The 16,634-nt window shown below is 38.0% G+C and overlaps 1 long non-coding RNA gene across 1 annotated transcript; it reads right to left on the bottom strand.

Moving 5' to 3' along the window:
* Positions 1 to 13,026: 13,026 nt before the first annotated feature.
* LOC116960531 lies at positions 13,027 to 15,340 on the bottom strand. The gene is made up of 3 exons (XR_004406441.1): positions 15,250 to 15,340; positions 14,349 to 14,437; positions 13,027 to 13,096 (listed from the first exon to the last, which is right to left on the bottom strand). It is a non-coding gene; the product is annotated as an uncharacterized LOC116960531 (long non-coding RNA).
* Between the last annotated feature and the right edge of the window lie 1,294 nt (positions 15,341 to 16,634).

Genomic DNA, 16,634 nt, shown 5'->3' on the forward strand with positions numbered 1-16,634 from the left:
GTAATGTCTATAAAAGCTTTCTTTTTTTCTTCTACTGTGAGTTGGTTCTGTGTGTGAAGTCACGTCTAATACTGCCTTCATTACTTTGACCCAAGTGGGTGCTCCAGCGTGATGTGATTTTTACTAAAGGGCCAGGATTGGGCAGGTCACACACTCTGCTAACTCCTCCAGCTCCCCAATGAACACAGGAAGAGAAGCCTCTGCAAAGGCAAGTAATTATAAAGCTGCATAAAGCTCTGTGTGGGGTTGTACACTCCTTACTATACACCAGGCACAGAAGCTAACAAAAAGGATGATTCCAGGTAAGAAAGAATGTACCAAGCTAACAACTAAAAAAATCCTTTCAAGTTTTAGCCCCATTTAGTCATTCTGTATGTGACTCTCTGCAGATCTAGTACCTATAATGTCAGCTTTGGGGGTATTTCATATTCAGCCTTCCAGAGTATGACAGTGTGCTCTGATTTATATGTAGATTCCATAGCAGTGAAAATCAGGACAGGAGCTACTATTCAGACCTTTGACGGAAGCCAGCCAAATGTAATTATAAATGGAATTAGGAAGAGTCATCTACTTCTACCCATCTATTCTGAGATTTTATTGGGAAAAAAATGGTAAGGAAGATAACAAGCATGCTGAGAATCTCTCTTAGGCATTTCTACACATATTCTATGCTGCACTCTATTTTTTTTAAAAAAAGGTTTTCTTTCAATACTGCCTGCCTGAAATAACAAATCTTTTCTTTCTTTTAAAAAACAACAGTGTATAGTTAGGTCCTAAAAGGGCAGAAAAGCATAAATTATAGAGAAATGAACTATTTACTACAATGTAGTAATTAGAAGGCTGAGGTTTCTCCTTGTTGCCACTCCATGCACACATGATGATCCCAGATGAACAGCCTATATTTTCAAACATCATACAAAGTGAATTTCCAGCAAGGCTAAAAAAAGATTGGGAAAAATCACCTTGCAAGTCAGTTCACTTTATTTTTAAAAGCTCACCAAGGTCACAAGCCCAAGGAAAGCTTAATTAAAGTCGATGGAAGATGCAGAAGCAAGGCAGAAAGAATAAGATGGCAAGAAAAATCATTTTTTAAAACATATTAGATTATGTGAAGCCAGAGAGGCTTGACACCATCGATTTCAGAAATGGGTTAAAGATAAGGAACCAAGTATTGTAGGAATTACAATGAGGTAAAGCGGGCTGAGAACATCTGCCACACACATCCACTTTCTAATTCCAAGCGATACAATGAAGGGTAAATCTTAAGGGTGCCTATACCCAATAGGTTTTAATTAAGAGCCTCATACTTAACTCCTGGGGCTCCAGTGAAAAAAAACAACAAACCAGTCATGTTACCGAGCAAACATTTTAGTCTTTCCTCTTGTTAACTGCTAGGAAAAATCACAGTATTTTCCCCCCTGTACACCATGCTACCTCATTGTTTTGCACACCCCACTCTACCCCTCACCATTATTCCCTGAAAAGAGGTAATCATAATTATTTCCTGTCCAAGAAGACAAACACAGCTTTCCAACAGGCTAAGAAGTTGCCTCAGAAAATAATAGAAAATGAAACCCACAAGCTGAACTAGCACTTAGTATGCATAAAAGTATTGGCAACACATGATATGTTCATGAAGCTTCTCATCATCATTGTTCAGCAACCAAAAAAAAACCTCCACAGGTGATATGGAGTTGTGTGAAGCAGTCTTTTATACAACTGCATCTTAAACTGACTTGGATGACATAAGGTCAGTGCTCAAAGGTGTAATCCCCGCCAACAGAGCAATTTTCATTATCTGGGTGAAGATTTTGCATCTTAACCTCTGAGACACTTGACCCCTCTCAGCATTCATTGTCCACTAGTGCCTTCTGCTGCAGTTAGCAACACAGCAGAGCAAAAAAAGCTGGGTTCACAATAAAGAATGGAAACACCTCACATGCTGTCTGCCAGCTACAGTTAGAAAGGCCAATTACAAACTTCGAAAACCATCATAAAGGAAAGCTTTCTAAGGGTTTGTGCAGAAACACAGAAGTGTCTGGAAGCCCATGCTCCACTGAATTCAATGGTTAAGTCCATTTGTAGAATGAAGATGGGAAGGGTCCTCATCCAAGGAACTCCCCAAAATTTCCCAGGAATTTTCAGATGAAAGATGAGTAGGTTGATTCCCTTGCTTTTTAAATAGTAAAACACTGATTACACTTTTTGACAAAGCATTTGAAAATGCAGTTCAGTATTTTATAATGCAGAGCTAGAGACTCTTGAGGAAGCAGAAGAGCTGTCTGAATAGCATGTTAGCTGCTTTTTAGCTTGAGGCTGTGCTGGCTAGAGAAATATTAGATTTGTAATAAATTTTACTAGCCCTTCTGCTGTTTTCCAGAGGTGCATATTGAATAATTAGTTTCAAACAGTAATATTTAATTGGAATAAAATATTAGTTAAGAATTACACAGACACTTAATGATTTATTTTTAAAAGGTGGATGAGTTAAAGGGATGAATGTATACCAAAACCTACCACACCTTTTCTTACAATGTTTCTTTCTTTCAGGAGAATGAAGAAATTACATCCACCTGAAAATACTGGAGGACTTTGAAGTAACCTGATTGCTATTAGAATTATCTGTCTGATTATTAGCCATGGAAATAATTTATCCAAATACCAGTATTGTAATAGGTTCCATACTACTACGTTTATGAAACACATTCTCACTGTTAATTTGGCCACACTGTCTTTTCATGTTCACTATGTCAAGATGTTCTCATTACTACTGAAGGAAAACATTACCTCAAATAGCATGTGAACTATACATTTGCTAATGCCGTTTGTCCCATACATAGACTATGCAAACAATTAAGTAAATGAATTGTTCACAAATATACTTTTATTTTTGTGAATTTGACTGCAGCCTATAAATATTTAGACATATTATGTCAGCAACATTTGGCCTATGATGCGCTTGAAAATTGTGTTTAGAGAATTAACACTGCTTTTTGTAGTAGGTCACCTTGGGATATGTTTCCACTCTTCCCTTTCTTGATGATACACTTCATTATATTTAAGTACATTCACAGAGTAAAGAGACTGAAGCAAAAGCAGTTAAGGGAAGTCAGGTTAATAGATTAAAAAGTTTGACGGATTTGGGTTTTCTTTTTAAGATGTCTTTCTGGGACCCTTTAAATATCTCCAGCCAGATGTTTTTGATTATTCTAAGAAAGTTAGCTGCAATCCTTAATGTTTAGACTTTCTCTCACTGCAGGGATATGTGGCTGGGTCACCTGGAGTTCAGTCTACTTCAAAGGCTTCTGCTTCAGCCGATGTGGGGCTGTGTGATGAGGTGCCTGGCCAACCAAGACATACCTCTTGGTATGGCATGGCAATGCCTTTGGCAGTTCTTGGCTCAGCTACACATTCCTGGCCCCATCATGACTCTCATCATCATAAGGTAACTTATAATGGGGGTACCTGGTGAGCTGACTGGAGCTATCTAACACCCTGTCCAAGAGGAGTCTGTGCTTAAGGCAAGCTTCCTTCCCACTGGGGCTCAGGGAACTGTTTGACCCAGATTGGAGTCTGAGGGCAAAATCACCCTCCTCACAGATTCCTCTGTCATCATGTTGCAGCAGCTCTCTACTTGCATATAAAGAGAATATTGTGTGAATATTTTGGTCTTCAGAGTCCTACTATTCACCACTCTTCACCAGGACTGCTGTGACAAACTAGCTGATTTTATGCCCAGTCCTCCCTGAGAAACTAAAAGGAAGTGCCCATAGGCATTACAAGAATAATAACCTCTTGATAAACTTCTGGAATAGTGTATTTCAGTGAAGATTTGCTTGGTTCAAAGAAAGACTCTTTTGATCTTCCTTATTCATTGACAGATATCACCTGCACAGAAGTGACAGAAAACAGAAAAGGCAGAGGGATGTGCAGAAAGAGGGAGGGAATTTCTTTAAACGGGTCCTTCCTAGATCTTTTTTAGATATTCAAGGACAAGATTCAACATGGTGTTCTTCTCAGCCCATCAAAACACTTCTGCCTGGGAAGAAGTGTATAATGGATAGAAAGAAAGAGCAAGAGATAGTATAAAAAAAAACACAATGAAGATAGGTCAATAAGTCATCCAAGGGAAAGATATCAAAGAATTTTTACAATGGAACTGATAAATATCTGATCTAGGTAGAGTATTCTAGAGTTATTCTAAAAGACAAAACATTATGGATGTCTCATTATTGGAGATATTGAATTGCTATATGGATTATTGAATGGATATATGGAGATATGTAATAGTGGTAGTTGGGACAGAAAGGAACTGGGTTTCATAGAATCATTTAGGTTGGAAAAAACTCTTAAAATCACTGAGTCCAACCATAAACCCAATGCTGCCAAGTCCACCACTAAACCATGTCCCTAAGTGCCATATCTACACAGCTTTTAAATACCTGTGACTCAATCACTTCCCTGGGCAGCCTCTTCTAGCGCTTGGTAACCCTTCCAATGAAGAAATTTTTCCTAATATCATGACCCATTCCTACTCTGAGTTCTACATAGGGAAGAGAGAAGAAGCAGGGGAAGAGAAACAAAAGTGCCTTCTGACAAATTTGATTAGAAAACTAAAAATCTATTACTTTCATTTTTACCTGAAATGGATTTGGTATACTGTGAAAGAGATTTCAGCTTACAACATAAAAATCTATTTCTCATAAATTTTTGTACAAGTAAAATTTCACTCACTCAATTACAAATATTTGTGAAGAGATGAAGCAGGAAAACATGGCTAGCTGTTACACTTTCCAAATAATTCCAAATATTTGTGATTTATTTTTCCTATTATTTGCCCAGCTTTAAATCAAACTTAAAACCTAACTATTCACAGCCTTTAGGGAAAAACACAAATATTTCTGTTCCAGGTAGGCTACAGCAATGCTCTATCTGCTTCACAACAAAGAAATTTTACCATTTAAGTTTGCTGAGCTCTATGATCTGTTACTAGACTCTAAACACTGCACCTTCAATAAAAGACATAACCCTTTTAAAGGCACCTTAATTTTGCCTCTAGGTATTAAACTGGCAGAGTGGGTAGACAACTTTGGCTTCTAAAATTTTTCATGGGACACTTTATTTAAAATCTCCCATGTCGGGCTCAGGCAGTTCTCACAATACTCCATAATGTAAAAATTTGCCACTGGGCACTGCCCTTATAACCGTAACTCTTAGCAGTGATGATTAAATGAGAGAGAAAATTGACTTCTATTTTGTCTTTAGTTTTGATAGGGTAATAGATACAGTGTAATCTTAGTAAAAACCAGAGATGCAAAGCATGGTTTGATCCTGAAAGTCATTGCAATGCTGGAAATGGATGCTTTTTGGAATAATGACCATTGAACTACAACTTTCAGAAAGTCAGGAGACTGTTCTATTAAATCTAAAAGGTTGCTTTGGCTGGTATTCAATAAATATTAAACTCAAAGTACAAAAGTCAGATTGACTTACTGAGACATTTATATGTTGGAATGATAGTCCACCTCCCACTCTGTTCTGCTGAACTACCATGCTCCTAATCAGTTCTTTATGCCTATGAAGGTATATGAGTGACACAAGGCAAGTGTCAACCCAGAGATCCTAAGACACATCAGAATTATTATCATTATTTTTTCCCCATTTAGGAACTAAAAGTGCATATAGTGTTTAAACACTAGACAGGAATATTTTTTTTTTTTTTTTCCAGGACTGACTTGTATGATGTCTGACCCATTCCTCTCTCTGGTATGAAGTTTCCTGTTCTGTTAACCATAGTGAATTGTGGGGAGGAAGGTAGAACATGATCTAAATTCTACCAAAACCTAAGATATACTTCCATCAACAGAAGAAAGAAGTTGCTATGAAACAAGTTACCTATTTTTGAGCATTTGTGCAGGACTTAGCTCATTGGTAGAAACTCCATCAAGGATACTGTTTCATTGCATCCTGATGGCTAAATGGATTTCTGTGGCCCCAAACAGAAGTTTGCACTCCACAACATCCTAACCCTCCTCTGAGGAAGGAAGCCAGAAGTACACCAATCACTTTCTCTCCCTAGCCCTCCTGGTTCTAAAGAAAAAACATTTTGCAAACTGGAGAAGAGCCACATAACAGCTGAGCTGGTGACAGAAAGCCCAAGTTGTGCTGTGGAGTGTACTCAAAGGTCATGTTGGACAAAAATTATTGGTTACCTTGCCTCCACCGGACACAAAGTCATGTAATTCCTCATCCTAGGCTAGCATCTCACAGAAATAATCGTTGCAGAGCCAGGTATTGCCCATACTTGGCAGTCAGCAGAGAATGTGAAGTCATATAATTTCACAGATATTGGAGGTGTCACTTGACCATCTCCACCCTCATATTCCTTCAGTCTCAGATTGAAAATGAGAATGAAACTGAAAGAGGAAATTAGCTCTTAGGTCACAAGTATGAACATGTGAATGAGATCCGTGTCACCAATGCAAACAGCTTATTTCTCCTCTTCCTCAAAAGCAGTCAAGAAAAGTAGTGTCAGATTCCTTAACCTTGTTCTTAGTTTTAATGAGCAAGAGAGAGTAACACTGAAAGGACTTGTACGTTTCAAGCTGCAATATATCAGGCTGTCAAAAACATTGGAATGCTACATACCCTAATCTTTTTTTTACTCACCATAGTACAGTCAGTACAATTTTCTTCTTGCAGTAAATTTGGAAAAAAAATATCAAGAATAAATTAGTGTTTAAAAGCTGTAAAATCTGCATCGCAGGTTGTCCCAATTGTTATTAAAATTAAATAAAGGAATATTATAAAATAATTAAATGAGGATGTGATTTTTTTAACAAGTCTATTTCTGCTTTCCACAGCACTGCAAACACTTCTGTTGCACAGTCATGACATAATCTGTAATACTATTGGTGACAAGGAAAAAAAAATACTAAAACTGGATGAGACCTGTAATTTTAGAACCAATATGTAGCAGCAAACAAATCTGATGGAAAATGCCATGAATAGTGATTGTTTGCATGCAAAAGATATGAAGGTCAGGAAAAACATTGGATAAAATTTTAAAGATGAGAATATTTACTGAGAGAAAATAAAAAATTGCTATTCATGCAGATAGATACCTTTCTCAGTCAGCATAAGATTTTCTTTGCATCTTTAAAGTGCTTAGTGTAGTCTTCACTGAAAATAATTAATGGTAAATCATGTGAAAAACCTTATCTCTTTTCAGGTCCCTGATATTTAATGACACTTTTCAAGACTGCCAGGCTGAATTCATCTACTGCCGCCTGCTCACTGAAGTTCAAGAGCCACATGCAGTGTTTGGATATTCCATCACCAAGAACCCTCTATCATATTAGAAGTACAAACCTAAAGAGACATAGAAAAATACATAAATAAATGAGTAAGACCCTACTTGGTCTTGTCATTATTGTTAAGAGGAGGAAAGTGAGATGAACATATTAGAAAAGCAGGCTGAGATGACGTATTCGAAATGTTTTCTAAAATTAGTCAATTGTGAAAAAATAGGCTATCTTTTGTCAATGATAGAACACTATTTTGGTAGCTGTGAGGTGTGTATCCGAGTCTTAAATATAATTAAGTTCACAGATTCACAATTGGGCTATCAGAGGGTGCTGTAATACATAAATATTAGCACAGCCTTTTTTTTATTTATTTAAATCGGTAGTTCAGTCATAAAACTTACTTCCACCAAGGTGATCAAAGGAATTATTCCTAAATTCAGTTGTCCAAAGTTTATATCTCAGATAAGTTTTGGATGTTGTTTTAGTTTTGCTCCTGAATGGCTTTGCAGTGAGCAATGAATGCTGATCTGCAAATGACTCTCCATGGTTGCCGTCTGTTGCAGCCCTGGAACAGATGAAACCTCTCCTGTGATTCAGTTAATATCTCTGAAGATATTACTTTTAACTGTTGGTTTGGAGTCTGATTCTACTTTTAGTCAGTCCAATAGATTGCCAGTGAAACCACATTAATTAATGCAATTGTAAAAATTTATCTTCTGATAGTGCTTTTGCAGCTGTAGTCATTTAAGGATGCAAGCCAGATGAAGTTTTTAGGATTGATGTTATCTTTTATTGGGCCAATATTCATTTATATACCATTATTTCCACCAACACCATTTTTCCACAGAGAAGCTGATGCTAGTTTGGGATTAACAACTCAGTGCTTATCTTCAGTGTAAAAACAGAACTTTCCCTTGGGGTAAATCACACACCTTCTTTTGCTTTTTTTTTTTTTTTTTCCCCCAGAAGTTGAATGAAACTATCATAGATTATCATCTCGAAACACAAGTATTAGTTGAATGCAATGTAGATGCGCTCATACCTACCCTAAACTGTGAGACAGTGTCATGCTGTGGTGCAGTCCAGAGTCCAAGTGCCCTCCACTCTCCAGCCACCGACCTGGCAGGAGGTCCACCAGCTGCCTGAGAGTGCCATGACCTCAACTGGCTTTGTCACCGCAAAAATGCATGGGGCATAGGAAGACTCATGCCAAATCTCATTCTTAGCTAGACTCGGTGGGTGGCTGAGGCATGTTAACTCAGGAGCACAAGACTTCTTGATGCCATGTTGTAGAAAAATCTTCATTTTCTTTGTGTATGTTTTCAGACTGAGTCAAAGGATTATTGTTTTCCAACTAGATAAGCAAATGTTTATGTCAATGAATTATGCACAGAGAGGCACTTATGTACTATGGTAATGGAAGCCATAAAAGACCTAAAAACAGTTGCTTCTGTAATTAAATCATCCATCTCAGGATGATCAAGAAAAAACTGCAAATGGACACTTTTCAAAATGAAGAAAAGTTAAGTGGTAAATAAATGTTTACAAACCACAAAAGTTAAATGAGTTTTCCTTTAATAGACTGAATACCTTGCCCTTAAAAAACCCCTAAACCATGAAAGCTGAAGTTATTCACTTAGCACTCCTTTGACCTATTCTGGCTGATTTAGAATATGAAGTTTAGGGATTTAAAAACATTGTTGACCAGTTATCTCCCATTGTACGAAAGCCCACAAACAGATGAATGATAATTAGCCTTTTCATATTTGGACTGGTTGGTGCATTATTCACATGTGTATAAAATTTAACAAGTCTTTGTTGCTGTTCTTGTCCTTTTAGGAAGTCTTAAATGGCTTTTGTTAGTTCACTCGAGTACTCTCCTATTTGAAAATATCTTTTCCAATTATATAAGGCCACTTTGTTTCTATTCAATCACACCATTGTGCAGATTAGGGAATGCATTTGATTATATTGGTGAACCCTGCACAAGGGACTGCCTTCAACATCAACATTTAATCGATTTTATAGACACAAACAATGAAGCCCTTGGAAAGCAAATTCATACTGAAGTGGCTAAGTCTTTTCTGTACATCCCTCTAACTCCAGCATTCAATTCCAACTAAGAAAGATCATATTCTTCATGAAATATTTGTCTCCTCTCTTTTTTTTGGTGATTAGCTATAGAATACTATAAAGTGCCTGATGTACCACATTAAGAAGGATGCTAAGCGGTTTACAAGTCTCAGTAATTAATGACTATTTTTATCACAGAGAATATAGACTACTTTCTTATATCTATCTGAAACTCAATATAAGCCTCTATAAGCCTCCAGGCTGCATAATTGGTGCAATAGAGCTGAAAATGAGATGGAGGATATAATACAGCTCAAGTAATCCTGCCTTTAGCTGAAATGGAACAGTGGAGGCTCTGAGCATCCAGAAATGTTGTTTCCACTAAGATTTAAAGCCAGCCAGCTGTCGGCTGCTGCAGAGAAAATTGTAGTGTTATTTACTTTCTTTAGTATACCTCAAATATTTAAAGTAACACTACTGTATTTATGGGCATTTTTTAATCTCTAGCAATTTAAGCAATGTATACTTTCACATTTTTTTCTTGTTATGGGACAAACGAGTATATTCTTCATAAAAGTTTCAATTCAAGTACTCTGGAAATTACCTCAGGTTACAATATCCTAGAAATGAAGATATTGGTTTTACCTTCTCTACGCAGTAGCTGTAAGAAATAAAATCTCTTTTAAATCATAATGGGTTTATAAAGGGTTTAGAGAACAGGAGGGAACATTGAAAAGGTTTATGCAGTGGTGACATTTTAAGATTGAAAAAGAGTGCTTGTTATAGAGAGACCTGATGAAATCTGTCAGGTTGGGATTTACTGTTCAGCACATTTACCTCAGATGTTAAAAAAAAAAAAAAAAAAGTTAAAAAAAGTAAAATAAAAACCCCATCAATCTCACCTCTTTTTTTTACAGTTTGCTTTGCAGACAAGACTGGAACGGACTGATGATTATAATGACAAAATCATTAGTCTACTTCCTTTTATTTATTTATATCACTTATTAGTAAAAGGTACATATAGTATATTGTATCCCCTTTCTCTGTGAGAGCATTAGAAACAATCCCTAAATGAAGTGTTCTCACTGAAATACAGACATTCAGTTCAGTTTTCCTTGATTTCTCCCCACCCCCCTCCCCAGGGAAATTTTGGTTATTTTAAAATTGTAACAGATGAAGTATAGTCCATAACCTATGCTTTTGGTTAAGGATTATCTTTTTTTTTAATTGTATGCAAGGAGCCTAGTGGAGTAGAGCCCTGGGGCATCACTGTAAAACAATCATTAAATAACATTAAGCCTATGGCAAGGGAGAAGCAATCAGTATAATCATTGCACATCTTTCCTCCCAGATCCACCTTCAGCCTAAAGTCTAGTTCCTGGTCTGCTGGAAATGCCATCTTTTGATTGCAACAGAAAAATCCTGTTAATGTTTCTGCCATTGCCACAGTCCTACTGTGTTTGTCCTTGTGACAGATATATTACCATGTTCTGCTTCATCATCTGCATCACTGAAATAAGGACACTGACTTCCTGTCCCAGGGGTGTGCTGTGTGCTTTCATTAGTGATAGTCATGCATTTTGACACTGCTGGACTGAAAATGATGTGGTGCCACAGAACACTGTTACTACTGTTTAATAATGTTGAATGATACTTAGGAGCTTCTTTAGCTTCCTGACTCCTGCTCAGAAAGTGCAACCACCTCTCAGAACAGAGGACTGGTAGGCAATCACAATGCAGTGTGCTTCATTCAAATGGGCTATGTAAATTACTTCTCCTGACACTTTGGCCACAGTGAGCTGCCTTTGCTTCTAAGGGAACTACCTGCTTTCATGCTACAAACCATCCTTCATGATCACTTACACATTGAACTTTAGTACTTGGACAGCACTGTGGGACTGTGACCACAAACTGCTGGAAGGAGAAGCTGAAGAGCCAGTGGTACCTCGTCACTCACTGTCACCTCCGTGACCCAGACTCAACTGATAAAGAAATGGATTTCAGGCAACTGAGGCCCGGAGAAGAGAATAATTTACCCTACAAGAGAACATACACCTCTCTCGGTGTTTTTAACCCAAGCATGGATGGGTTAATAAAAACCACATTCATACCAGAGACCGTGAAATCCTATATTCTGCTGATTTTGCTCTAGGCAAAGCATCACGCAGACTGACAAGAACTTAGTTTCAAAACTGCAAAGATGGTGAGACATCCTGACCTTTGTGGATGGACAGAAGGGTTTTCCCTTGGTATCTGAACGTGCTTCCTCTCATGGCACAGCATTGACCTCAGAAGGAAACCTACACCCTGCATTCATCTCTTCTGTGTACTGTATCTTTTATATTATTTTGCCTTTATGGATTACACTGCCAATGAATCACTAGAGATTTTGCAAAGAGATAATGTAGAATGTTATGCTAAAAACTGGTTTATCACACTTACATTAAGTCAGTGTTATCAAATATGTTTTGGTATTCACTGTGGCACAGAGAAATGCTTCTCCTTTTTATGTTACATTTTTACAGTTTTCTCAGCATCAGATTTGAACTGCTGTGCCTGACTGGTTTCTTCAAACCCCAAGTGAACTAAGAATAGGGGAAACTTTGTTAAGCTGAAGACTGTGAACCTCACATTATTTTCTTTGGTTCACAAAGCCCATTTGACTGTATGAAGCATTTCCTCCAGGAATTTAAGACCACTCTTTCTGAGAGGCAACTCTACTTGTAAAAGACAGGCTTGTGAGCTAAAGAAAGTTTTGATGATGTTTCTGGCGCTATAGGTGACCAAGAGAACAGTCATTCAGGTGAAAGGAATGAAGTAGTGCCACAGAAAACCTTCAATTAAAAAAAAAAAAAAAAAAAAAAAAAAAAAAGAGGAAGCAGGACTGAACATTCTCTGTCTGACAGAAAAAAGGAGAGAGCTATCCTTACGAGAACCATGCTCTCTATTCATGTCTTGTAATAACTCATCAAAATTTTGAATTCATTATTAAAACCTCATCTAATTTCTTCTATGAGTATTTATATGTTTCAAATTTGCATATTTTAATACTTTCCTTATCTTTCCTCTACCATCATTTTCTCTGGACTTCTCACCAACGTTATCTTCTCAATATCACACAATTTATTTCTCCATTTCCTTCTCAATATTTTCCCTTTTTTTTCCTCACCATATTGACCTATATTTAAGAACAGATTCTTATTCTCAGAAGGCAAATCCAGCAGTGTACACATTAGAATTAAGTTTTCAAAATCAATCCACATGGGAAAGATGCAGAAAGCCCTTTAGCACTGTCATACTACTCTCCCTTCCCTGCTAAAAAATCTCGAGATGACAACATTCCTATCTGAATATATACAGAGAGCTACTGACTTTTAACTCGTCCTACACCTTTATGTGGAATGCTGAATAGCATACTGAGATTGCTCATTACACATGAAGTTTAACAAAATAGAATTCTGTTGCAGGAAAAAGGTCCTACTGGAAACATTTTTTAAAGTTTACTTTGTGGAATCAAGTTTTGCAGATAAATGCAGAGTTTCTAAACCTCAATAATATGTAATTGTGCACTAGCTTGTCCATTTGTTGATGTCATGAAAACATTAATGTTGGAAATTTTACCATCTGCCCACAAGGTAATGTGTACCTGCAATTTTTGAAGCAGATTGCTTGCAGACCTGCATCACTGAAGATGTATTTGACACATCAAGGTGGAGCTAGGGAGAAGGAAAAAAAAAAAAATAATGGAAAAGTGTTGTCTCCAATCAGGAAATAATTATGAGATGATAGTTACTATATATTCTGTAATATATCATTAAAACCACTGAATTGTTATCTGCCGAGTTAACGGGTGGATTAGATGCTATATGAACTGTACAAGTGTGGTAGTCCAGGCAGCATGTGAATAATCTGACTAGATCAGTGTGGGAAGCTGATCTAAGAGGCTTAAAAGGTGGGACGTTCACGGGAAAACAATGAACTTGTTTTTCCATAAGATTATCAGGCCTGGCTTGGTGCATTCAGTTTCCTGGAAACCCATAAACTTCCTCTGTCTTATTGAAGGACACCAAGGTCTCACACTGCATGCAGAAGCCTAGGAGAAACATTTACATCTCAACTAGTTTGATCTTGATATGTCCATAGTATAAAATCTGACCTGCAGGAATGGCAGTCTAGGTCTGCCTTCATGAACTGGCTATCTCCCGTTGCCACATGTGCTCTTCTGTGGCTGCAAAGGCAGGGGACTAACAGCTCTGCTGCCCCTCCCCAGGGGATCAGCAGTGCCACACATAGCAGGGGCGATGAAGAAACCGCTGGGGAGCTAACCTGCACCACAAAGAAAGCAAGCAACTTCTTGTACTTCAGTGAGCAGCCTCATAGGACAAGGAAAGGAAAAATGCTGAGACGCTTCTTCTGTTCCCCAGGTGAAAATTATTTACATATTTTTGCCAGCCTACCACTACATATATGTGTCTATATATATAAAAAAAAATGAAGAGGTATGGTGCACCTATGTGGGTGCATCCACACAGGAGAACGGACGCAAACATCGCTAGGCGCAGAAGAGCTGGGGGCCAGCTCTTCCACCGCAGCACTGCACTGTGCAGAAAAGGCCATTTGAACTCAGGTGCTGTCGTCACATCGGCAGGACAATGCAGCACTTGGGGCATCTCTGCAGACCACCATGTTGCTCTGGAAGGATATATGCAACAGCCAGGCCCAGCTCTGATCTGCCTCGGTGCATCATGCTGCAATGGAGACCTGTACTTACAGGCACCGAGATGCATTCTTTATTTTTGTGGTTTTGCTCAAGAAGAGCATTTCTGTATAGCCTGAACTGGATGCAGTAACTTCTGCTTTGGTGGCTGGGATTTCAAACAGAAGGGAACAGAGCCTTGATCAAGGGGAGGGAGGAAGCGGGAAGTGGGTAATGGAGTAATCCTCTTGCGAAAGAAAAAGGGCACTGACCTCTCGTCTGCTCTCCCAGTTGGCGCTGTAAGGAGGCTGGTCGCACTTAACGTGGCTGCCGAGCAACAGGCCTAGTTACCATCTGCACACTGACAGAAAAAAAAAGCAAGCCAAAAAAGTAAACAACCAGTGTTTATTTGTGTAATTAAAGGAGACTAAAATGCAATAGAAATATCTAATCTCCAGGAGAAATCCCGTAACCAATTTCCAACATGATTAAACTTGCATTGTTGCAAAATGAAACAATCTAATCAACAGTCTGTGTTATAATTATGTCTACCTGATCTCAAAATATTTCTGAGCTTGTTTATATCCCCAGGCCTTTTTATCTTGACATATTGTAAATTCATTTCTAAAATGAATCAAGTAATGTGTTTTTCTTTCCGTGGCAGGTACAGCACTGTGAGCATAGGGAGGTTCAGAGACCACTGCTATGAAATGATGATTGAAAATCTCAGGCAAGTGGGGGGAGCAGTGGAGAGGGAAATGAAAGTGCTCAAGGGGAAGAAACATACCTACTGCTGGAAACGGAAGGAAAATACACTGTATACAAATGAGGGTATAGCAGACTAACAGGGTGAGAAACAGTGCAGGAAAAGAAGGGAGAGCAGAGATGTGAAGCCAGGTCAGAGGCACCTACAAACAAGTAGGGTGGAGGTAGTGGAGAGAATTCAAGGCTGTCTTTAATTAACATCAATTAAGTTTCAAAAATTCATATTTCTATCTCTTTCTCACACTGTACTATTTTATTCATTTAAGCATTTCCTCAGACCTGATCTTTGCTCTTATAACCATAGAAGTTCGAACAGTTAATGACTGTTGGTTGAGAGGGTGATGGATTAGAGGTGATATATGAACATAGCTGAATAGTTAATATTGTAAAAAACATGTATTAAGTTACCTCCAAAAGACAGCAAAGGATAGGGGCTTTGGAGACTGGAAAAACTGTGTCTTCCTATTTTGCAGTGCAGCAAAGTGCACTACAAGGTTTTGATCATGATACTGGCTTCTGGATGCTACTGCAACATATAGAATTAACAAGCATGACATGGCAATGGGAAAAGATAACATGCTTTACATTTGAAAGACTAGAGTTTGGAGCCTTAATACTTTTACCAGCAGACTAATCACACAAATGATGAAGAGGGAAGAAGAAATGCAAACTTTCAAGGTTATATTTTCCATTATAAAGTCTTATAAAACCCAAACTACTTAAAAAAAAAAAAACATTTCCCCACACGCACAGACATTTTAATTCCAAGGTTATGATTTAAATCAAGCTTGCTTCCTGGAGTGCTGGAAATCAAAAGGACTTCTAGCACACAGGCAGAGTCCCAATTAGAAAACCTCCAGACAAAACACTGCACACTGCTGCTCCTCATTTCTCTAATAATAGGGACTTACCTCAGGTAAGAAAATGGATAGTTACTTTTAGTCAGTATGACAACAGCAAGACCATTTGGACAGGGGAAAAGGCAGAGGAGATACCTTTCAGCTGATGAATAAGCAATTTTCTGCACTTCTAGTGAAGGCAAATATTATTACATTTTTTTTTTAACATTCATAAACACTTTATAGCTTCATCGTGAAACACTAGCTCCCCTGGCTTCTTGTTTCTGTGGGTACCCAGAAGTAGATACCATATGAGAAGATACAAAAATTCCGTGTTTAACATGAAAGATTTTCACTCTTCATCTTTTTAGTTTCAGATCCCAGAGATTTAATGTTTTTCTCACAGTTAGTCAGCATAAATTATAACAACTCTTTATTACTGAGATCAGTATCTGAGGGGGTGGTCTGTCCTTACTGAGAAGCAGCAGGGTTCGGAAATTTTGCCAGGCTTCCTCTGAAGCACATCTAGTGGCCCTTCAGTACAAGTAGGTATTCAAAGAGGCAGCAGCTGGAAAACTGAAGAGAGGAAAAAATATTATTTTGATAATGACCTCTATAACAGGATTAAAACAAAAAAACAAAACAAAACAAAACAAACAAACAAACAAACAAACAAAAGAAAAAAAAAAAAAAAAGAAGGCAAACCAACAACATGTCTATCAGCTGTCAACCAGGAAATCTAATGGATGCAGCTTCAGAGCCAGAAGAGAGGAAGAGCCTGGCTCAAACTTCCACATTTACTTTGCAAAAGCCAGAAGCATGCAGTGAGATTAAAACAGTTTTTCTGCGTGGACTAATTGGCTTTGTTGAGAACCCACTGTGTGACACACACATCCCACAGGAGATTTTCTCAAAGTCTAAAGGGCCTCGGGTGCCTGATCCACAGCCAAAAGC

The sequence above is a fragment of the Tyto alba genome, unplaced genomic scaffold, assembly GCF_018691265.1.
Source record: "Tyto alba isolate M040663 unplaced genomic scaffold, T.alba_DEE_v4.0 Super-Scaffold_14, whole genome shotgun sequence".
In the NCBI taxonomy this organism is placed as follows: Eukaryota; Metazoa; Chordata; class Aves; order Strigiformes; family Tytonidae; genus Tyto; species Tyto alba.